The 24,725-nt window shown below is 47.5% G+C and overlaps 1 protein-coding gene across 4 annotated transcripts in view; it reads left to right on the top strand.

Moving 5' to 3' along the window:
* CREB1 (cAMP responsive element binding protein 1) overlaps positions 1 to 24,725 on the top strand; it is a 342,075-nt gene that overhangs the window by 221,069 nt on the left and 96,281 nt on the right. The gene's annotated exons all lie outside the window — the stretch shown is intronic.

The following is a 24,725-nucleotide window of genomic DNA, read 5'->3' as shown; positions in this document are numbered from 1 at the left end:
TCAACAGTTTTGTACTCGGTGCGTGTGGGTAAGCTATGCATAGCTGTATATTGATTACGTCCCCAAGGTAAGGCTGAAGTACCTGAAGTGGGGTGAGATGTGATTTCTGAAAGTTGATTGTGAATCCCAACTGGTGAAACAAGTCTATTGCGGTTTGAGTATGGCTGAGACATTGAAGGTGAGCTGCTACCACCGCTAGACACTTTGTGAACACCCTTGGTGCTTTGGTGATCCAGAGTGGGAGCACGTTGAATTAATAGTGGTACCCTTGTGTGGCAAAGCTGAGATATTTGCGATGAGCGAGGTGAATAGGAATATGGATATAAGTGTCTTTTAAATCTAGTGCTGATAGAAAGTCGTCCTGCTGCACCAAGGGTAACATTAGGTACAGGGAAGGGGTAGACAGTGTCAAACCTGCCTTCAAGGGGTGTGTAGCCCCCTTGGTAGCCACACCTATAGGTTGGGCTAGGGAGCTCTAGACTTCGAGATAGGGGTTCTGCCATGTTGGGGGTGGGCAGAATGTTACATCCTGGGATAGCCAGATGCCATACTTCCCAGAAAGTGGTCATCAGGAGGGAGGGATTCTAGTAGCCCATTGGTTACCAACCACATTCTACCATGAGGGCATTTTCTGAGCATAAATATGGTGCCCCTGGCAGCCCAGACTCATATCTCGACTGAACTGGAAGGACTGCCCTGCTGCACTGTGGAACCAGTAAAAAGAAGCTGCATCAACATGAACTGCACCCGCTAAAACTGATGGCTAGCAAAGAGCCTGCTGTGTCCTGCTAGTGGAGAAGTTGTCCCTGGTGCTCAGCAAAAGCAAAGAGACTCCAAGGGTCAGTTGGCTGACCTCCTATTCACAGCACTAGGTCCCAACAGCTGAGAAACCTGCTTGGGCAAGTTGATAGGCCAGAGTTTTCAGACAGTTGCCATTTAGCACTAGTGACCACAACCTGATGCTCAAAGTTGCATCTGAATTCGCTGAGCCCAGGAGAGACAGCAGAGTGCAGCTTGGTCGCCCGGAAGATAGGTTCTCTCGTAGGGGTATTCCCATGATAGTCATAAGCGTAGAATAATTCTCCGCCCGCCTGCGGGGACCCCGGAGCACTTTTTCCAATATCACTTCTTAAGTGTCCCTGTTCGCCTCCCTTCAGGAAGGCCTGTCAAGACACTTAAGAATGTTCCCATGCAGCCTATAGGAAGGGCTACAGTGTTCAAGCTCCTGCATTCAGATTAGCCTGGAAGTAAAAATATTAAATGTTTGCCAAATAAAAGTAATTTTCCAAACCAGCTACTTCCAAAAACCTCTTTTATTTTCACAAAACCCCTATAAAGGAGTGCAGAACAGTGTAGTCCATAGGCTGCCATTAGAATTGGGGTACTGCGCCTTTAAGAACAGCTAGTCCTCCAGTATCCCATCATGCCTAGAGAGAGGCTGTTACCTCAGTTCTTTTTTCCGGAACCAAGTTTTTTCCTTCAAAATTTTAGAGAAAAGTTCTGAAAAAAGGCTTCATTCGACGTCTTCTGTCTTTCTCTACTACATTTTGAGGTTTTCTGATAGAACTTTAAGACTTTTTTCAACAAAATGCCTTCCTTGTTTGACAAGTGCCCTAAATGTGGCCGAAAAAAGGCTAAAACAGACCCTCATGAGCTCTGTATTATTTGTCTACCCTCATCTCACATTCCTGCCTCCTGCAGCATCTGCAAGACGTTCTCCAGGCGCACTTTGCGTGACAGAGAGAAAATTTGCCTTCAAGGGAGAGCAGAGAGAAGAAGACAAGGAACCAGGGGGACCGCTGAGCGAGGGGAAGGTCAGTCTTCTACCAGGGCTCGTACCTCAGCCTCCAATGGTCGTGGGAGGTCTGAGAGGCGCTCGTCAGGGTGAAGACGACATCGGTCCTGGTCGACGTCGAGAGGAGGTATGGCGCCGACTTGTTAGCCTTCGAAGTCCGGTTCGACGTCGTTCAGAAGCCACCAGTCGGCATCGAGGCATAGTACGACGTCGAAGACCCCGAGATGCACGACATCGAGGAGCAGATCGGCGTCGTCGGGGTCGACGTAGACATGGCTCGTCGCCACACACAGCGTCGACGTCAAGACGGAGAGAGAGATCTACGTCAAGGACTCCGTCGAAGTCGAGGTGTCATAAGAGGCGGAGAATTTATTCCTCATCGGAGCGCTCTTCCTTGGTAGTGCTGCTGCCTTCCTCTCATTCTTCTTGTCCGTCTCTGCCTCGGTCCCCTCCTCCAGAGCTTCCGGCAACGCCGCCTCAGCCAACTGGCCAGGAGGTGCCGCAACCAACGCTACTCCCGGCACCTCAAGATCTGGTTAGTTTACCGGCTAGACCGCGCTCTGCATCGCGCCATCGTTCGCGCCGTGAACGGGACTCCTCCAGATCAAGATCGCACCGCCGATCGAGACGTAGATCAAGTTCAAGGGAGCGCAACAGAGACTCTTGGTCCTCCACCAGAGACTATTCACCTACGTTGTCGGACTCTCCTCCTCCTCGGTCCTCTCCGGTGGTTGATATTAATACCTTTCATGAGGTTCTAGTCCGAGGGGCGTCGAAGCTAAGTATACCGATGGCTGCTCCTACGCCATCGACATCGGTCATTTTTGAGACTCTTCAACACCGGTCAGCAGCCAGGCCATTGCTCCCTCTAGTACCGGGCCTCCTGGAGCCCGCTATGGAGGTCTTCCTCACACCGGCAGTGACAAGGCCTGCACCGTCCAGGCTGCAAAAGAAGTACCGCCCTCCGGAGCAAGATCCGCTCTTCCTGTGTTCTGATTCGCCACCGGACTCGTTATTTTGGCGGCACGTAGGGCCCGCACAACTTCTCCATCCTCCACTTCTCCTCCAGATAAGGAGAGTCAGCGACTGGACTCGACAGGTCGTAAGGTCTGTGGCTCGGCAGCATCTATGATGAAAACGGCGAGCGCCACAGCCCTTTTGGGCCGGTACTATCACTCCCTGTGGGACTCCATCTTGCAGTTTGCAGATCATCTCCCAAGAGACCACAGAGAGGACTTTTTAGAAGTTGCGAAGGAGGGCGCTATCGTCTCCAACCATATAATAAGCGCGGCAGCGGATGCTTCTCTGCTTTCAGCTCATGCATACTGCCATGGGGTAACACTCAGGAGGCACTCCTGGCTGCGACTCACGTAGTTAAAACCGGATGCGCAGCAAAGACTTTTAAATCTGCCATTTTCAGGATCTACGTTAGTTGGATCGCACGCAGACGACGAAATGGCACGAATGAAAGCGGAGGTGGGCACATTAAAAGCGGTAGGACTGGACAAGCCTAAAGAACAACGCAGGTCCTTCCGTCCTTTTCATCGCCGCTACGCCACGCAGAGGGTTCAAGCCCCTCACTGGGCCTCTATGAGGCCTCACCAGTACCAGCATCCCCACCAGCATCCCTACCAGCAACAGCGTAAGGCACAGAGGGGACGATCAACCCATCAGTCCACTCAGAGCACCCGACAGCCCACCACCTCAAAACCCTGAGGATTTCCTCCCCCCAACTTCGTTAACCACTCCGGTGGGGGGGAAGCGTCACCAATTGCCTGGTCTTAGACGTTGTACAGAATTGATATTGTCTCAGATTTTCTTCACCACTTCCGGCCATCCCGCCTAAGCAGACGACTGCAAACCTCGATCTCCTAAAGGCGGAAGATTCCATCCTCCTCGAAAAGAGAGCAGTGGACTCGGTTCCCCTCAACCAACAGGGGAAAGGTATCTACTCAAAATACTTTCTCATCCCAAAAAAGGACAAAAACAAAGTCTGACCCATTTTAGACCTCAAAACGGCCAACAAATGGATCCGAAAAGAGAAGTTCAGGATGCTATCCTCACACCAGATATACCCTCAGATTCGGCAAGGAAATTGGCTTTGCTTACTGGATCTACACAATGCGTATTTCCACATCCCCATTGCAAAGAAACATCGATGGATGGGGAGCTCATATGGGTCACCTGCAGATTAAGGGCCGATGGTCACAGAAGGGATCGTTATACCACATCAATCTCCTAGAGTTACGAGCTGTACACCTGGCTCTAAAGGCATTCCTACCCTCAATCACGGCAGACAACCTGCTGGTGCAGATGGACAATACCACCACTATGTTCTACCTGAAAAAACAAGGGGGCACCAGATCCAGAATCCTGTATCAGGAGTCCCAGACAATTTGGCACTGGCTCCTGGCCAGAAAATTGAACATAGTGTGTATGGAAATACCTCCTTGGCATGGTTACCCCCTGACTTTTTGCCTTTGCTGATGCTATGTTTTGAATTGAAAGTGTGCTGAGGCCTGCTAACCAGGCCCCAGCACCAGTGTTCTTTCCCTAACCTGTACTTTTGTTTTCACAATTGGCACACCCTGGCATCCAGGTAAGTCCCTTGTAACTGGTACCCCTGGTACCAAGGGCCCTGATGCCAGGGAAGGTCTCTAAGAGCTGCAGCATATCTTATGCCACCCTGGGGACCCCTCACTCAGCACAGACACACTGCTTGCCAGCTTGTGTGTGCTGGTGAGGACCAAACGAGTAAGTCGACATGGCACTCCCCTCAGGGTGCCATGCCAACCTCACACTGCCTATGCAGTATAGATAAGTCACCCCTCTAGCAGGCCTTACAGCCCTAAGGCAGGGTGCACTATACCATAGGTGAGGGCACCAGTCCATGAGCACTGTGCCCCTACAGTGTCTAAGCAAAACCTTAGACATTGTAAGTGCAGGGTAGCCATAAGAGTATATGGTCTGGGAGTCTGTCAAACACGAACTCCACAACACCATAATGGCTACACTGAAAACTGGGAAGTTCGGTATCAAACTTCTCAGCACAATAAATGCACACTGATGCCAGTGTACATTTTATTGTAAAATACACCCCAGAGGGCACCTTAGAGGTGCCCCCTGAAACCTTAACCAACTACCCGTGTAGGCTGACTGGTTTTAGCAGCCTGCCACACTCGAGACATGTTGCTGGCCACATGGGGAGAGTGCCTTTGTCACTCTGTGGCTAGTAACAAAGCCTGCACTGGGTGGAGATGCTATCACCTCCCCCAGGCAGGAGCTGTAACACCTGGCGGTGAGCCTCAAAGGCTCGCCCCCTTTGTTCCATCACCACAGGGCACTCCAGCTAGTGGAGTTGCCCGCCCCCTCCGGCCACGGCCCCACTTTTGGCGGCAAGGCCGGGGGAAATAATGAGAATAACAAGGAGGAGTCACTGGCCAGTCAGGACAGCCCCTAAGGTGTCCTGAGCTGAGGTGACTCTAACTTTTAGAAATCCTCCATCTTGCAGATGCAGGATTCCCCCAATAGGGATAGGAATGTGACCCCCTCCCCTTGGGAGGAGGCACAAAGAGGGTGTACCCACCCTCAGGGCTAGTAGCCATTGGCTACTAACCCCCCAGACCTAAACACGCCCTTAAATTTAGTATTTAAGGGCTCCCCTGAACCTAGGAACTGAGATTCCTGCAACTTACGAAGAAGAGGACTGCTGAGCTGAAAAACCTCTGCAGAGAAGACTGAGACACCAACTGCTTTGGCCCCAGCCCTACCGGCCTGTCTCCCTCCTTCAGAAGAAAACTGCTCCAGCGACGCTTTCCCCAGGACCAGCGACCTCTGAATCCTCAGAGGACTGCCCTGCTTCCACAAGACCAAGAAACTCCCGAGAACAGCGGCCCTGTTCAACAAAGACTGCAACTTTGTTTCCAGAGGAGCAGATTTAAAGACCCCTGCAATCCCCGCAAGAAGCGTGAGACTTGCAACACTGCACCCGGCGACCCCGACTCGACTGGTGGAGAAACAACGCTACAGGGAGGACCCCCCGGCGACTCCGAGACTGTGAGTAACCAAAGTTGCCCCACAGCGACGCCTGCAGAGGGAATCCAGAGGCTTCCCCTGACCATGACTGTCTGAATCCAAAATCCCGACGCCTGGAAAAGACCCTGCACCCGCAGCACCCAGGACCTGAAGGATCGGAACTCCAGTGCAGGAGTGACCCCCAGGAGGCCCTCTCCCTTGCCCAGGTGGTGGCTGCCCCGAGGAGCCCCCTCCTTGCCTGCCTGCATCACTAGAGAGACCCCTTGGTCTCCCATTGAAACCTATTGAAAACCCGACGAGTGTTTGCACACTGCACCCGGCCGCCCCAGTGCCGCTGAGGGTGTACTTTCTGTGCTGACTTGTGTCCCCCCCCGGTGCCCTACAAAACCCCCCTGGTCTGCCCTCCGAAGACGCAGGTACTTAACTGCTGGCAGACTGGAACCGGGGCACCCCCTTCTCCATTGAAGCCTATGTGTTTTGGGCACCACTTTGAACTCTGCACCTGACCGGCCCTGAGCTGCTGGTGTGGTGACTTTGGGGTTGCTCTGAACCCCCAACGGTGGGCTACCTTGGACCCCAATTTGAACCCCGTAGGTGGTTTACTTACCTGCAAGAACTAACAATAACTTACCTCCCCCAGGAACTGTTGAAAATTGCACTGTGTCCACTTTTGAAATAGCTATATGTGTTTTATGTAAAAAGTATATATGCTATTGTGATTATTCAAAGTTCCTAAAGTACTTACCTGCAATACCTTTCAAATGAGATATTACATGTAGAATTTGAACCTGTGGTTCTTAAAATAAACTAAGAAAATATATTTTTCTATAACAAAACCTATTGGCCTGGAATTGTCTGAGTGTGTGTTCCTCATTTATTGCCTGTGTGTATGTACAACAAATGCTTAACACTACTCCTTTGATAAGCCTACTGCTCGACCACACTACCACAAAATAGAACATTGGATTTATCTCTTTTTGCCACTATCTTACCTCTAAGGGGAACCCTTGGACTCTGTGCATACTATTCCTTACTTTGAAATAGTGCATACAGAGCCAACTTCCTACATAGTGGCTACCCATCTGCCAGGCGTTCAGAACAGTCAAGCGGATGCCCTCAGCAGAGTTCTGGAAGAGAACCACGAGTGGGTGCTCAACGAAGACTTCACTCGAGACATTTTCCGTTTGTGGGGTACACCTTATATCGATCTATTCGCCACAGAAGAAAACAGGAAATGCCGCGACTTCGTCGCCAGCTTTTACCACCCACAGTTGCAGGGCAATGCTCTGTGGATAGACTGGTCCAACAGATTTCTGTACGCTTTTCCACCGATTCCGCTGATCCCAGCAGTCCTCCTCAAACTATCCATGACATCAGCCACGATGATCCTCATTGTACCGGAGTGGCCGAGACAGTGGTGGTTCCCGGATCATCTTCAGAGATCACTCCAGCCACATCTCGGGCTACCCTGCAGGCCGGACCTCTTGACGAAGTTCGGTGGACAAATGAGGCATCCCAATCTCTCATCTTTGAATTTGGCGGCATGGCTCCTGAGCTAGTCCAGTATGGTCATCTCAACCTGCCACAGGATTGTATGGACATTTTAAAGGAAGCGAAGAGGCCATCTTACGCGGTCAGCGTATTCCTTTAAGTGGAAACGATTCTGCATTTGGCGTTCCTCTAAAGTGATAGATCGTACATCTTGCAAAGAAGATGTGGTTCTGCCTTTCTTGTTGTATCTAGCACGATCGGGCCTCCAGCTTTCCTCCATTAAAGTGCATTTAGCAGCATTAACTGCTTATAGAAAGACTCCTTCACAGACCTCTTTCTTCAGAATCCCAGTGATCAAAGATTTTCTATATGGGTTAAAGAAGGTATTTCCCCCAATTAGACGCCCTCACCACCATGGGAACTTAACGTGGTCCTTTCACGTTTAATGCAGGCCCCATTTGAACCCGTACACAAGGCATCCCTCCAACACCTCACTTGGAAGACAGCCTTTCTAGTAGCAATCACTTCAGCACGAAGGGTCAGCGAAATCCAGGCCCTCTGTGCTTAGGAACCTTACACAATATTTCATTCTTCCAAAGTTGTCTTACGGACACATCTTAAATTTCTACCTAAGTGTAAAGAAATGGCTCCCTGTTGCAGTCACCCCCCACTTTTTGCCTGATACTGATGCTGACTTGACTGAGAAGTGTGCTGGGACCCTGCTAACCAGGCCCCAGCACCAGTGTTCTTTCACCTAAAATGTACTTGTGATTCCACAATTGGTACACCCTGGCATCCAGGTAAGTCCCTTGTAACTGGTACCCCTGGTACCAAGGGCCCTGATGCCAGGGAAGGTCTCTAAGGGCTGCAGCATATCTTATGCCACCCTGGGGACTACTCACTCAGCACAGACACACTGCTTGCCAGCTTGTGTGTGCTGATGAGAACAAAACGAGTAAGTCGACATGGCACTCCCCTCAGGGTGCCATGCCAACCTCACACTGCCTATGCAGTATAGATAAGTCACCCCTCTAGTAGGCCTTACAGCCCTAAGGCAGGGTGCACTATACCATAGGTGAGGGCACCAGTGCATGAGCACTATGCCCCTACAGTGTCTAAGCAAAACCTTAGACATTGTAAGTGCAGGGTAGCCATAAGAGTATATGGTCTGGGAGTCTGTCAAAAACGAACTCCACAGCTCCATAATGGCTACACTGAATACTGGGAAGTTTAGTATCAAACTTCTCAGAATAATAAACCCACACTGATGCCAGTGTTGGATTTATTAAAAAATGCACACAGAGAGCATCTTAGAGATGCCCCCTGTATTTTACCCAATTGTTCAGTACAGGACTGACTGGTCTCTGCCAGCCTGCTGCTGAGAGACGAGTGTCTGACCTCATGCGGTGAGAGCCTTTGTGCTCTCTGAGGACAGAAACAAAGCCTGCTCTGGGTGGAGGTGCTTCACACCTCCCCCCTGCAGGAACTGTAACACCTAGCAGTGAGCTTCAAAGGCTCAAGCTTCGTGTTACAATGCCCCAGGGCACTCCAGCTAGTGGAGATGCCCGCCCCCTGGACACAGCCCCCACTTTTGGCGGCAAGTCCAGGTGAGATAATGAGGAAAAACAAGGAGGAGTCACTGGCCAGTCAGGACAGCCCCTAAGGTGTCCTGAGCTGAGGTGACTCTGACTTTTAGAAATCCTCCATCTTGTAGAAGGAGGATTCCCCCAATAGGGATAGGAATGTGACCCCCTCCCCTTGGGAGGAGGCACAAAGAGGGTGTACCCACCCTCAGGGCTAGTAGCCATTGGCTACTAACCCCCCAGACCTAAACACGCCCTTAAATTTAGTATTTAAGGGCTCCCCTGAACCTAAGAATTTAGATTCCTGCAACTTACCTGAAGAAGAAGACTGCTGAGCTGAAAAACCCCTGCAGAGGAAGAACAGAAGACACCAACTGCTTTGGCCCCAGTCCTACCGGCCTGTCTCCTGCCTTCCAAAGAAACCTGCTCCAGCGACGCTTTCCAAGGGACCAGCGACCTCTGAAACCTCTGAGGACTGCCCGACTTCGAGAAAGACAAGAAACTCCCGAGGACAGCGGCCCTGCTCCAAAAGAACTACAACTTTGTCTCAAGTAGCAGATTTAAAGACCCCTGCAACTCCCCGCAAGTAGCGTGAGACTTGCAACACTGCACCCAGCGACCCCGACTCGACTGGTGGAGAAACAACGCTTCAGGGAGGACCCTCCGGCGACTCTACGACTGTGAGTAACCAAAGTGTCCCCCCTGAGCCCCCACAGCGACGCCTGCAGAGGGAATCCCCAGGCTCCTCCTGCCCGCACTGTCTGAACTCCATTTCCCGACGGCTGGAAAAGACCCTGCACCCGCAGCCCCCAGCACCTGAAGGATCGGAACTTCTGTGCAGGAGTGACCCCCAGGAGGCCCTCTCCCTTGCCCAGGTGGTGGCTACCCCGAGGAGCCCCCCCCTTGCCTGCCTGCAACGCTGAAGAGATCCCTTGGTCTCTCATTGATTTACATTGAAAACCCGACGCGTGTTTGCACACTGCACCCGGCCGCCCCCGCGCCGCTGAAGGTGTACTTTTTGCGCTGACTTGTGTCCCCCCCGGTGCCCTACAAAACCCCCCTGGTCTGCCCTCCGAAGACACGGGTACTTACCTGCTGGCAGACTGGAACCGGGGCACCCCCTTCTCTCCATTGAAGCCTATGCGTTTTGGGCACCACTTTGAACTCTGCACCTGACCGGCCCTGAGCTGCTGGTGTGGTAACTTTGGGGTTGCTCTGAACCCCCAACGGTGGGCTACCTTGGACCAAGAACTGAACCCTGTAAGTGTCTTACTTACCTGGTAAAACTAACAAAAACTTACCTCCCCCAGGAACTGTGAAAATTGCACTGTGTCCACTTTTTTAAATAGCTATTTGTGAATAACTTGAAAAGTATACATGCAATTGAAATAATTCAAAGTTCCTAATGTACTTACCTGCAATACCTTTCAAACAAGATATTACATGTTAAATTTGAACCTGTGGTTCTTAAAATAAACTAAGAAAAGATATTTTTCTATAACAAAACCTATTGGCTGGATTTATCTCTGAGTGTGTGTACCTCATTTATTGTCTATGTGTATGTACAACAAATGCTTAACACTACTCCTTGGATAAGCCTACTGCTCGACCACACTACCACAAAATAGAGCATTAGTATTATCTCTTTTTGCCACTATCTTACCTCTAAGGGGAACCCTTGGACTCTGTGCATACTATTCCTTACTTTGAAATAGTGCATACAGAGCCAACTTCCTACCTAAGGTCATATCTGACTTCCACATTAACCAGTCGATTGCCTTGCCCACGTTCTTTCCAAACCCTTCCACTCCAGCTGAGAGATCTCTCCATTCCCTAGATGTTAAGAGAGTACTGAAGTTTTATCTAGATAAGACTACTCCTGTTCGGAGAACTATACAACTGTTTGTTAATTACGGACCTGTTCGAACTGGCTTAGCCACCTCCAAGCAATCAATAGTGAGATGGATAGTCTCTTGTATTTTATGTTATCTACTAGCTAAGAAAACCTTACAGGGTAGGCCTAGAGCTTATTCCACCAGAGGAAAAGCATCTACCACTGCTGTATTGCGCAACGTTCCTAATGCAGAAATTTGTAATCAGTTCACACATTTACTAAACATTATTGTTTAGATTCGGACGCTAGAGCAGATGCTCGTGTAGGCCAGGCTTCGCTGAGAAACCTGTTTGCTTGAGTACATATGTATGGTTTACTCTAACTGCTCCTCTGCTGGCGTGGGGGATGGGCTTGGTATTCTATTCTACGTTTATGACTATACATGGAAATCCCCTACGAGAGAAGGTATAATTTCTTACCTGTAACTCCAGGTTCGATGGCATCTGTCGCTGTAGATACGCATGTTTTGCATAGCTCGCCATCTGGTGTTGGGTCGGAGTGTTACAAGTTGTTTTTCTTCGAAGAAGTCTTTCGAGTCACTGGACCGAGTGACTCCTCCTTTTGTCTCCATTGCGCATGGGCGTCGACTCCATCTTCGATTGTTTTTTTTCCCGCCATCGGGTTCGGACGTGTTCCTGTCGCTCCGAGTTTCGGAACGGAAAAACAGCTAAATTTCGGAAGATTTTTGTTGGTATTGTTGCGTTCGGGATCGGCGTAGTCAGAATCAACACTGCATCGAAGATCGAAGAGCTCCGGAGCCCTTCGGGGTAGTTTTCGATCCCCGTCGGGGCCTGCTCGGCCCGACCGCGTGTAGAAGAACGCCGATGGAACGGACCCCGTTCCGTTTCTGTCCCAAATGCCACAAAAAATACCCCTATTCAGACCAACACTCGGTCTGTAACCTGTGCCTATCATCTGAGCACAGTGAAGACACCTGCGAGGCCTGTCGTGCGTTCCGGTCCCAAAAAACACTCTGAGACCGTCGAGCAAGAAGACTTCAAATGGCGTCCACGCCGACAGCGCACCGAGAGTTCGAGGTACAGGAAGAGGAAGAAACCTTTTCGATACACGAATCGGACTCCGAGGAATTCGACGATCCACGAACCGTGAGTAAGACGTCGAAAACCACGCATAAGAAGATTGTCAAGGCCCAGGGGACGCCACTGCCACCAGGCCATGGCTCCACCCATAAATTCGGTGACCGACCGTCGGCACCGAAAAAGGCCCAATCAGTGCCGAGACCGTCCGACTCCGGTCGAGACACCGGCACGCAGCCTTCTCGGGACCGAGAAAGTGCTGGAGACATACATCGACACCGAGATAGCGGTGTAGACACGGCTCGACGCCGAGACAGCGGCACCGATGAAGATCGACGCCGAGATGTTTCGACTCCGAAAAAGAAAAAAGCCACCTCGGAGCCGAAAAAAGATGCAGACAGGGTTTCGGTGCCGAAACAACCTGCAACCGACCCAGTTTCAGGCTCTTATACCGAAGAGCAATCAATGACCTCCCAAATGCGAAAGCATAGGTTTGAGGAAGACCTGCAATCCACCGATGTAGACCATACGCAGAAACGTATTTTTATACAGCAGGGGACAGGAAAGATAAGCACCCTTCCCCCTATTAGGAGAAAGAGAAGACTGGAATTTCAGACTGACCAAACACCACAAACAAAAATGGTGAAAAGGGTTACTCCGCCACCCTCTCCTCCACCTATAATTCACGTGTCGCCAGCACAAACTCCATCACATTCCCCGGCTCACACCACCATGAGCCAAGGTGACCAGGATCAGGACGCATGGGACTTATACGACGCCCCTGTGTCAGATAACAGTCCGGAGGCATACCCTACAAAGCCATCACCACCAGAGGACAGTACTGCATATTCTCAGGTGGTGGCTAGAGCAGCACAATTCCACAATGTAAGCCTCCACTCAGAACAAGTCGAGGATGACTTTCTATTCAACACCCTCTCTGCCACCCACAGCTCCTACCAAAGCCTGCCTATGCTCCCTGGTATGCTTCGGCACGCAAAAGACATCTTTAAGGAGCCGGTCAAAAGTAGGGCAATCACACCAAGGGTGGAAAAAAAGTATAAAGCGCCTCCTACAGACCCTATTTTCATAACTTCGCAGCTTCCACCAGATTCTGTTGTTGTAGGAGCAGCTAGGAAAAGGGCCAACTCCCACACATCTGGGGACGCACCACCCCCAGATAAGGAAAGCCGCAAGTTCGATGCAGCTGGAAAGAGAGTCGCAGCACAAGCTGCAAACCAGTGGCGCATCGCTAACTCACAGGCACTTCTTGCGCGCTATGACAGAGCCCATTGGGATGAGATGCAACATCTCATTGAACATCTACCCAAAGACCTACAAAAGAGAGCAAAGCAAGTGGTTGAAGAAGGACAGAACATTTCAAACAACCAGATACGCTCCTCCATGGACGCAGCAGACACAGCTGCAAGAACAATAAATACATCTGTGACCATCAGAAGGCATGCATGGCTACGAACGTCTGGGTTTAAACCAGAGATTCAGCAGGCAGTTCTCAATATGCCATTCAACGAAAAAGAACTGTTCGGTCCAGAAGTGGACACGGCGATTGAGAAACTTAAAAAGGACACGGACACTGCTAAAGCCATGGGCGCACTCTACTCCCCGCAGAGCAGAGGAAATTACAGCACCTTCCGCAAAACACCCTTTAGAGGGGAGTTTCGGGGTCAGGCCACACAAGCCAGCACCTCACAGGCAACACCATCCAGTTACCAGGGACAGTACAGGGGAGGCTTTCGGGGCCAATATAGAGGAGGGCAATTCCCTAGGAATAGGGGAAAATTTCAAAGCCCCAAAACCCCTACAACTAAGCAGTGACTCACATGTCACTCACCCCCTCCACACAACACCAGTGGGGGGAAGAATAGGTCATTATTACAAAGCATGGGAGGAAATCACTACAGACACTTGGGTTCTAGCAATTATCCAAAATGGTTATTGCATAGAATTTCTACAATTCCCTCCAAACATACCACCAAGAGCACAAAATTTATCAAAACATCATTCCGAGCTCCTGGAGATAGAAGTTCAAGCACTATTGCAAAAGAACGCAATCGAGTTAGTACCAAACACACAAATAAACACAGGAGTTTATTCACTGTACTTCTTAATACCAAAGAAGGACAAAACGCTAAGACCAATCCTAGACCTAAGAATACTAAACACATACATCAAATCAGACCACTTTCACATGGTCACACTACAAGAAGTGTTACCATTGCTGAAACTACACGACTACATGACAACATTAGACCTCAAAGACGCGTATTTCCATATACCAATACATCCATCGCACAGGAAATACCTAAGGTTTGTATTCAAAGGAATACACTACCAATTCAAGGTACTGCCTTTCGGTTTAACAACCGCACCAAGAGTCTTTACCAAATGTCTAGCAGTAGTCGCTGCACACATCAGAAGGCAGCAAATACATGTATTCCCGTATCTAGACGACTGGCTAATCAAGACCCATTCGTTAATAACGTGCTCACACCACACAAATCAAATCATACAAACCCTCTACAAACTAGGGTTCACAGTCAACTTCGCAAAATCCAACATTCTGCCGCGCAAGGTACAACAATACCTAGGAGCCATAATAAACACAACAATAGGAGTAGCCACTCCAAGTCCACAAAGAATTCAAAATTTCAACAACATCATACAACGCATGTATCCAACACAGAAAATACAAGCAAAGATGATATTACAACTCCTAGGCATGATGTCTTCATGCATAGCCATTGTCCCAAACGCAAGACTGCACATGAGGCCCTTACAACAGTGCCTAGCATCTCAGTGGTCACAAGCACAGGGTCACCTTACAGATCTGGTGTTAATAGACCGCCAAACTTACCTCTCGCTTCTATGGTGGAACAATATAAATTTAAACAAAGGGCGGCCTTTCCAAGACCCAGTGCCACAATACGTAATAACAACAGATGCTTCCATGACAGGGTGGGGAGCACACCTCGATCAACACAGCATACAAGGACAATGGAACGTACATCAAACAAAACTGCATATAAATCACCTAGAACTGCTAGCAGTTTTTCAAGCACTAAAGGCTTTTCAACCAATAATAGTTCACAAATACATTCTCGTCAAAACAGACAACATGACTACAATGTATTATCTAAACAAACAAGGGGGGACGCACTCAACGCAATTGAGCCTGATGGCACAAAAGATATGGCGTTGGGCAATTCACAACCAAATTCGCCTAATAGCACAATTTATCCCAGGAATTCAGAATCAACTCGCAGACAATCTCTCTCGAGATCACCAACAGGTCCACGAATGGGAAATTCACCCCCAAATTCTGAACACTTACTTCACGCTCTGGGGAACACCTCAAATAGACTTGTTTGCGACAAAAGAGAACGCAAAATGCCAAAACTTCGCATCCAGATACCCACACAGGCAGTCCCACGGCAATGCCCTATGGATCAACTGGTCAGGGATATTTGCCTACGCTTTTCCTCCTCTCCCTCTCCTTCCTTATCTCGTAAACAAACTCAGTCAAAACAAACTCAAACTCATATTAATAGCACCAACTTGGGCAAGGCAACCCTGGTACACAACGCTGCTAGACCTATCAGTAGTACCCCACATCAAACTGCCCAACAGGCCGGATCTGTTGACACAACACAACCAAACGATCAGACACCCAGATCCAGCATCGCTGAATCTAGCAATCTGGCTCCTGAAATCCTAGAATTCGGACACTTACAACTTACCCAAGAATGTATGGAAGTCATAAAGTAAGCCAGAAGGCCATCCACCAGGCACTGCTATGCCAGTAAATGGAAGAGGTTTGTTTGCTACTGCCATATTAATCAAATCCAACCATTACACGCAACCCCAAAACATGTAGTGGGTTACTTGCTTCACTTACAAAAATCTAACCTAGCTTTCTCTTCCATTAAAATACACCTTGCAGCAATATCTGCATACCTGCAGCCTACCTATTCAACTTCCCTATATAGGATACCAGTCATTAAAGCATTCATGGAGGGCCTTAAAAGAATTATTCCACCAAGAACACCACCTGTTCCTTCATGGAACCTAAATGTTGTCTTAACTAGACTTATGGGTCCACCTTTTGAACCCATGCACTCCTGCGAAATACAGTTCCTAACATGGAAGGTTGCATTTCTCATCGCCATTACCTCTCTAAGAAGAGTAAGCGAGATTCAGGCGTTTACAATACAAGAACCTTTTATACAACTACACAAAAATAAGGTCGTCCTAAGGACTAATCCTAAATTTCTACCAAAAGTTATTTCACCGTTCCATCTAAATCAAACAGTGGAACTTCCAGTGTTCTTCCCACAGCCAGATTCCGTAGCTGAGAGGGCACTACATACTTTAGATGTCAAAAGAGCATTAATGTATTACATTGACAGAACAAAGAGCATCAGGAAAACTAAACAGCTATTTATTGCATTCCAAAAACCTCATGCAGGAAACCCAATATCAAAACAAGGTATAGCCAGATGGATAGTTAAATGCATCCAAATCTGCTACCTTAAAGCTAAACGACAACTGCCCATTACACCAAGGGCACACTCAACCAGAAAGAAAGGTGCTACCATGGCCTTTCTAGGAAACATCCCAATGGAAGAAATATGTAAGGCAGCCACATGGTCTACGCCTCACACATTCACCAAGCACTACTGTGTAGACGTGTTATCCGCACAACAAGCCACAGTAGGTCAAGCCGTATTAAGAACATTGTTTCAGACTACTCCCACTCCTACAGGCTGAGCCACCGCTTTGGGGAGATAACTGCTTACTAGTCTATGCAAAACATGCGTATCTACAGCGACAGATGCCATCGAACTGAAAATGTCACTTACCCAGTGTACATCTATTCGTGGCATCAGTCGCTGTAGATTCGCATGTGCCCACCCGCCTCCCCGGGAGCCTGTAGCAGTTCGGAAGGTACCTTCAACTATTTGTATATATATTATTTTAACCTTAAATAGGTACATACTTAGTCACTCCATTGCATGGGCACTATTACTACAATACAACTCCTACCTCACCCTCTGCGGGGAAAAACAATCGAAGATGGAGTCGACGCCCATGCGCAATGGAGACAAAAGGAGGAGTCACTCGGTCCCGTGACTCGAAAGACTTCTTCGAAGAAAAACAACTTGTAACACTCCGACCCAACACCAGATGGCGAGCTATGCAAAACATGCGAATCTACAGCGACTGATGCCACGAACAGATGTACACTGGGTAAGTGACATTTTCATTCTCTCGTAGGGGTATTTCCATGATAGTCATAAGCAACCCTCCCTCCTCCCTGGGGGAGCAGTTAGAGGTCTTGATACGTTTATTCTGATTGTCAGCCAGTAACTAACTGCAAAAAGAACTGAGGTAACAGCCTCTCTCTAGGCATGATGGGATACTGGAGGACTGGCTGTTCTTAAAGGCACAGTATCCCTTTTCTTCAATTCTAATGGCAGCCTATGGACTACACTGTTCTGCACTCCTTTATAGGGGGTTTGTGAAAATAAGAGGTTTTTGGAAGTAGCTGGTTTGGAAAATGACTTTTATTTGGCAAACATTTAATATTTTTACTTCCAGGCTAATCTGAATGCAGGAGCTTGAACACTGTAGCCCTTCCTATAGGCTGCATGGGAACATTCTTAAGTGTCTTGACAGGCCTTCCTGAAGGGAGGCGAACAGGGACACTTAAGAAATGATATTGGAAAAAGTGCTCCTGGGTCCCCGCCGGCGGGTGGGGAATTATTCTACGCTTATGACTATCATGGAATTACCCCTAAGAGAGAACTGGAGTTACAGGTAAGAAACTATACCTTACTGCCCAGGGAAGGATTTGGCTGGGACACGAAACCGGACAAGTGGGAGCCCATAGGCAGTTGGACTTCTACCAGCACTAAGAGGTCTTTTAGGACATCGACTATGTGACCAGGACTGCTTCAACCCCTTTGTTGACCGAGAAGTAGCCACAGGATGACACCTGTCAACCACATTGCATTCACAGCATTCTTCAATATCTTCAGCATCCTTCGTCCCTTGCATCATTACCACTTCCATAAGAGTCCTTTAGAAAGGGGATAAAATTCCTAGAACTGCTTGGAGACTGCTTCATCTGTGGGGGTAACTGATTCTGAGGACCTTGCTGGTCCCCTGGACTGGCTACCTACTGGAACTGTTCCCCTAAAGTGACTCAAATTGACCACAATAAAATTAGCCCAACGTTTTGGTGAAAAACAATCAAAGTGTCAAAATTGTTCAATTTACCAATGCTTGTCCGCGGTTGAGTGAAATGCTTTGAATTACTACACATTGTAAAGTCTGTATCTCCGGCACCATCAACTGAATCTTTTTTTGTTGTGGTGGCTAAAAAAACAGTCTATTTTTATAAAATGGTATCAGATCTCTTGAGTGTCTTGTCAATTTCTTGATTTGTTTTGGTGCTATTTAAATGCTTTACACGTGTTCCTTTTTGTAAGCCTTACTGCTTAGAGCCATAGCTACCCAGGGTTGACCTGAAGATTTGACTATAAACCTACTGGTCCATAAAGGGTTGATAAGTGTATTACACAGTGAGGTTGCACAACTACCCTGTATAATACTAGCCATATCTTCACCACTTCCCCATAGGAAATATGCCCTTTCTTGGGAACTTCATGTTCTGACAGATTTGGTGCGTCCCCTTTTGTCAGATTTGAGTTTCATAAGTCAAATGTGAACCATATTTAATGACAGCTTGTTTAATCAGAAACACCACCACACTTGTAAAGCTAGTGGCTTGCAGTTGTTTGCTGGGGGTAAATTCTGAAGCCCCACATGAAAAAGTGGAGTTGTCTTGTGATTGTTAAAGGAGGCTCTAAAAAATTCTTAAGCAAAACTAAAGTGTGGCACACAAAGCAACTGTGTGCTATACTGCTTCAGTGTCCAAACAAATTGTAGACAAAGGATACATAGAGCAAACCTCAGCTCTGTTAAGTAAAACTCAAATTTCTGTTGTTTCTCAATGTTTCTACAATACATTCAATCAACGCTTTCTTCTGTAGACTATTAGATAAAGAATGTGTGGTGTTGGTACACCTAGTTTTTTTTCTTTTCTTTTTTCCTTCTTTCCTCTAAAGTGTACTACAAGGTATTTTGTTTTAATACCAATGAAATATGGGGAACAAAACGTTTGATGGTATGTATGGCTGTAGATACTCATGCTCTGCATATTTTCTGCCATCTAGTGTTGAGCTTGGAGTGTTACACGTTGCTTTTCTTCGAAGAAGCATTTCTGAGTCATGGGATCGAGTGACTCCTCCTTGTTGATACTGCACATGGGCATCGAGTCCTTTGTTAGATTGTTTCCTCTCGCCATCGAGTTCAAACGTGTATTACTTCGCTCCGTCTTCGACTTGCTGCAGTCCGTGACTTTTTCTGCTCTATCCTTTATTCAACAGTATTGTTATTTCTATTGCGTTTTCCACCTTGCGTTCGTAGTTTACAACTAGTCGGGTCCAGTACCAACTGTGCTCCCTTTGGGATGGACCTACCTCCATGCAGCACTGAAGAATATGCTGGACTAATGGAACAGACACCATTTAGTTTTTGTTCTCGGTGCCACTCCAAGTTCCCCCACACCAGTTGTGTAATATGTGCTCATCATCAGGAGACTACCTGCAATTCGTGTCCATCGAACCTAAGAGTGTGCAGGTTGGAGATGGCACATAAATCTTCAGACGACACGCCAGACATCTCCAGGGAAGAATATGCAAGAGGAGCCTGAGCAGGAGGAGGCCATTTTGATTCAAGACTCAGACTCCGCTGTTCAGTCCGACATGGAAAGCCAGGAGGTACCATCCGCACAGCAAGCGAGTACCACAGCCCGTCTTGCCCCCACTAAGACTTTTAAAAAAGCCCTTACTGTGGTCACCGGACCACCAGTGACAGCAGGCCATGGTCGGTCTCAGAATAGCATTTCATCTGTCCCTCCTGTCTGCTCGGCACCGAAGAAAATGAAGACTACTGCTGCATCATTGGAATCGACCTCTTCCATTTTGGTTTGAAAGATTATTACCAAACCTTCTGCACCAAGCATATTGGCACAGAGTAAAAGCAGCTCTGATTCAGGTTCGGCATCAAAAAAGGTCCACCCACTGAAATCTTCGGAACCAAAAATTCAAGACACCATTTCTAGAATCGGATTCTAGTCAATCCTCTAGTTCAACATCTCCTGGTGAGAGATATTCAAGACCATGGACGCTAAACAGTGCCGGTTAAATATACAAGAAGGTACAGGACGTATTGTGGTACAGGACTTAAAATGTTAATAGGAAGCTAATGTTTCAGGAGGCTTTGGACACCTCACTGCCTCCGAAAAAGACTTAAAAAGACAAAGCCACTTTTACCAAGTCTTTACTTCCTCCTCGTCCTCCTCCTGATCTACCACATTGACCACCCCTCTCCCTGCGTCCCCTCTATCTACTTCTTCCCCTCATTCTCCTACTGCAGGACACTTCACCCCTCAAGGTTCACCTTTGTTTGTAGTAGAAGACTTAGGAGACACACATCCAGACACAAACCCCTGGGATTCTTATGATCCAGATCCTATTGTTAACTTGGATCCATATTTATAGCCTGCACAGCCCTCTCCTCCAGAAGATACCACTAGCTATCAACAAGTCATTGCTAGGGCAACCAATTATCACAATGTGGAGCTCCATAAAGATCCAATATAGCAGGATTGTTTGTTTGATACCCTCTCCACCACCCACAGAGACATTCAGTTCCTGTCTATGCTTACAGGTATGCTTCGTCACGCAGACAACATCTTTAAAGGTCCTGTACGTCCTAGGATTTTAACACACATGGTGGATAAAAAATACAAGCCTGCATTTTACGACCCACTATTCATCAGGTCTCAGCTCCCACCAGATTTTATAGTGGCTACCACAGCCAGGAAGGGAGATAAGAGCCAGGCTACTGGGAACCCTTCTACACGCGGTAGGCAAGAGTGGCTGCACAAGTGGCAAATTATTGGTGTATTGCCAGTTTATAGGTGTTAAAAATGGGGTCTCTAGTTGGCAGTCGGTTTGCACCCTGTCCAAGGAGGGACCTTCACTGTAGTCAGGATAAGGGAGATACCCGCTCAGATAACCTGTACTCACCCCCTTGGTAGCTTGGCACGAGCAGTCAGGCTTATCTCAGAAGCAATGTATAAAGCATTTGCACATAACACACAGTAATAAGTGAAAACACTACAAAAGGACACCACACCAGTTTTAGAAAAATAGCCAATATTTATCTATATAAAACAAGATCAAATACGATAAAAAATCCAATATTCAGTAAGAAAAATATTAATTCTGCAGGATTTACTCAAAACTACAGTTCCTTGAAGTCGATAGCTCCACCTGGGGATATCACGGCGTTGTGATCAACAAAACCAGCAGTTCAGGCCGGCCGCGGCGTTGCGGGCCAGCTACGCCTTGCTCTCGAGGTAGGACCAAGCTCACTGGAATGAGATGGAGGAACTCCTCCAATATCTCCCAGATGAGCACCGAAAATATGGCCAACAGATTGTTGCGGATGAGCAAACAATACTATTGCATGTGCACTAGATGCTGCTGATACAACTGCATATGGGATAAACACCAACATTTTATTGAGGAGGCCTGCATGACTTTGATGTTTAGGCTTCAAGCTAGAAGTTCAACAAGCGGTACTTAATATGCCCTTTGACAAGGAACATCTATGGTGCCTTCAAGTTGACTCTACACTTGAGAAATTAAAGAAAGATAGACACTGCGAAGGCCATGGGGACTCTTCAGTCCCAAACACACAGGTTTTGTTTTCGTCGCCCAACATACAGAAGAGGTTATAGACCATCATCACCCTCTGACACAAACACCTCCCAAACCAAACAAGCCTCAACCTTGTACTCTTGAGGTTCTTTCAGAGGGACAATTTCAACGGCAGGGATAAGACCACTGCCACCAATGGTTCACCCTCCTCAGGCAAACACTGACTATATACATCTTCCTGAACCCCATATCACACCGGTAGGGGGCCGCCTTCAGTATTATTACTCAGAATGGACAGACGTAACATCAGAGCAATGGGTCCTTTCTATTATCCAACATTTGTATAATGTCTGGAGCTCACGTCCATGCCTCCAAATATTCCCCCTCGCTCTCAGATTTTCTCATGAACATCTCACCCTTCTAGAGGAAGAAGTGCAATCGCTTCTTCTCAAGGGTGCCATAGAGCCTGTCCCAGTGCAATACCAGGGAGCAGGGGTGTATTCCCTATACCTCCTCATTTCCAGAAAGGACAGAACGCTCAGACCTATTTTGGATCTCAGACCATTAAACCATTACATTCTCTCAGGACACTTTCACATGGTTACTCTTCAAGATGTTTTTCCTTACTTCGACGACTGGCTCATCAACAGCAGCATACTACAGCAGTGTTAATCACACACTCAAACCACAGTAAACCTACTCCACAGGTTTATGTTCACAATCAAATTGATCAAATCCCGCCTGCAACCTCTTCAGATTCAACCATATCTGGGAGCTGTTCTCAAAGCAAAGTTGGGGTTAGCATACCCCAATCCAGTGTGCCTTCAACATTTTTTGATAATGATTTCTCAATTTCAGGAAGAATGAACCTACACAGTCAGGACAGTCAAGCGTCTCTTAGGGTTGATGGCATCTTGTATTGCCATAGTTCTCATGCCAGATTCCACATGCGTCTCTTACAGCAGTGTTTGTCTCATCAGTGGTCTCAGGGTCACATTCAGGATCTAGTGTTGGTAGACCGCCTTGCTTAGCCCTCTCTACCATGGTGGAACTCCACCATTTTATTAAAAGGGCGGCCTTTTCCGGACCCTGAGCCTCAGCTCATTATGACAACGGATGCATTCCTAACGTGTTGGGGTGCGCATCTTTAGGATCTCACAATGCAAGTACTCTGGAATCTCAATCACCAAACCATGTACATAAATTATCTGGAGCTTCAGGCAGTATTTCTAACCCTGAAAGCTTTGGTTTCTCACCTCTCACACAAAGTTGTCTTAGTCCGGACGGACAACATGACAGCTATGTATTATCTACAAAAACAGAGGGTGGAGGGGGGAATTGCCATCCCAGTTGTCACAACTTGCTTAAACAATATGGAAGTGGGCTCTTCACCACAATCACTTAGTGGCAGAGTATCTCTCAGGATCAGACAACAAGTGTGCCGACCGGCTCAGCAGGATGCATCAACAAGTCCACGAATAGGAACTCCACCCACAAGTCCTTCAACAATACTTCCAAAAAGTGGGTAACTGCTCAAATAGTCCTTTCACCACCGCAGAAAACGCTAAATGACCAAGCTTCGCATGCAGGTACTTACAACCCTCTCTCCAAGGGCAATGCTCTATGGATGAACTGTTCAGGGATATTTGTTTATGCTTTTCCACCTCTCTCTCTCATTCCATTCCTGGTTCAGAAGATGAGACAAACGTCCCTCAACATGATCCTTGTTGCTCCTACCTGGGCACGACAACCATGGTTCACCACAGTTCTGGACCTCTCACTGGTCCCACACAAGGAGCTCCCCAACAGATCCGATCTTCTCACTCAGGAAAAAGGACAGCTCAGACATTCAGACCCCAAGTCACTCAACCTTGCAATATGGCTACTGAAATCATGGAGTTTGGTTATTTACAGTTACCTCGTAGACCAACAACTAGAGCATGTAATGCAGCAAAATGGAAACGTTTTGTTTGCTATTATTAGACATTGTTTGCTATCTGCTTTACTTGCGGAAGGCAAACTTGGATTACTCTTCCGTTAGTCTACATCTTGCAGCCATAGCTGTGTATTTACAGAATAGACAACATGCTTCCTTAGTCAAGATTCCGGTTACTAAAACCTTCAGAGAAGGCCTTAAAAGAGTCATTCCACCCAGAATACCGCCAGCACCATCTTGGAATCTTAATATCCTGCTCACCAGGCTCATGGGACCTCCTTTTGAGCCACTTCATCCATGCTCTATTCAGTTCTGTTCTTGGAAAGTTGAATTTTTAGTCAGTCACATCACTCAGGCCTGTTAGTGAGCTCCAGGCGTTAACATTAGAAGAACCGTTCTTTCAGGTACACAAAGACAGAGTGGTTCTTTGTACAAACTCAAGGTTCCTACCCAAAGTGGTTTCTCAATCCCATATCATTCAAGCCATTGAGTTACCGGTTTTCTTCCCACAACCTGACTCATTTGCAGAAAGAGCTGTCCACACTTTAGATGTCAAACGGGCGCTCGTGTACTACAATGGCAGGATTAAAGACGTCCGAAAAACTAAACAGCTCTTTGTAGCCTTTTCTATTCCTCATAAGCCAGAATAGTTAAACGCATACAAACATGTTATGCTAAAGCAAAAAGACAGTCAGCAGACTCTACTAGGAAGAAAGGAGTCAGAGGCTTTCTTAGGTAACATTTCTTTAGCGGACATTTGCAAAGCAGCTACTTGGTCTACACCATGTACATTCACAAAGCATTATTGTATAGATATTCAGGCTTGTCAGCAAGCCAGTGTAGGTGAGACTGTGCTGTGAACACTTTTTCAAACCACAGTAGCTCCCATGGGCTAGCCACCACATTTATGGAGGGACTGCTTTACAGTCTATGCAGAACATGCGTATCTACGGCCACACATGCTATTAAACAGAAAATGTTACATACCCAGTAGACATCTGTTTGTGGCATGTAGTGCTGTAGATTCACATACACCCTTCCTCCTCCCCGGAAGCCTGTGGCCATTCCAGTTGACTTACATTTGTATACATTTGTACATATGTATATACATTTGCATGGACATCTCTTTCTCTATACTTTTA

This window comes from Pleurodeles waltl, chromosome 3_1 (assembly GCF_031143425.1).
Source record: "Pleurodeles waltl isolate 20211129_DDA chromosome 3_1, aPleWal1.hap1.20221129, whole genome shotgun sequence".
Lineage (NCBI taxonomy): Eukaryota > Metazoa > Chordata > Amphibia > Caudata > Salamandridae > Pleurodeles > Pleurodeles waltl.
Note: the sequence above shows the minus strand (reverse complement) of the source record. Positions and strands in the feature narration are given on the sequence as shown.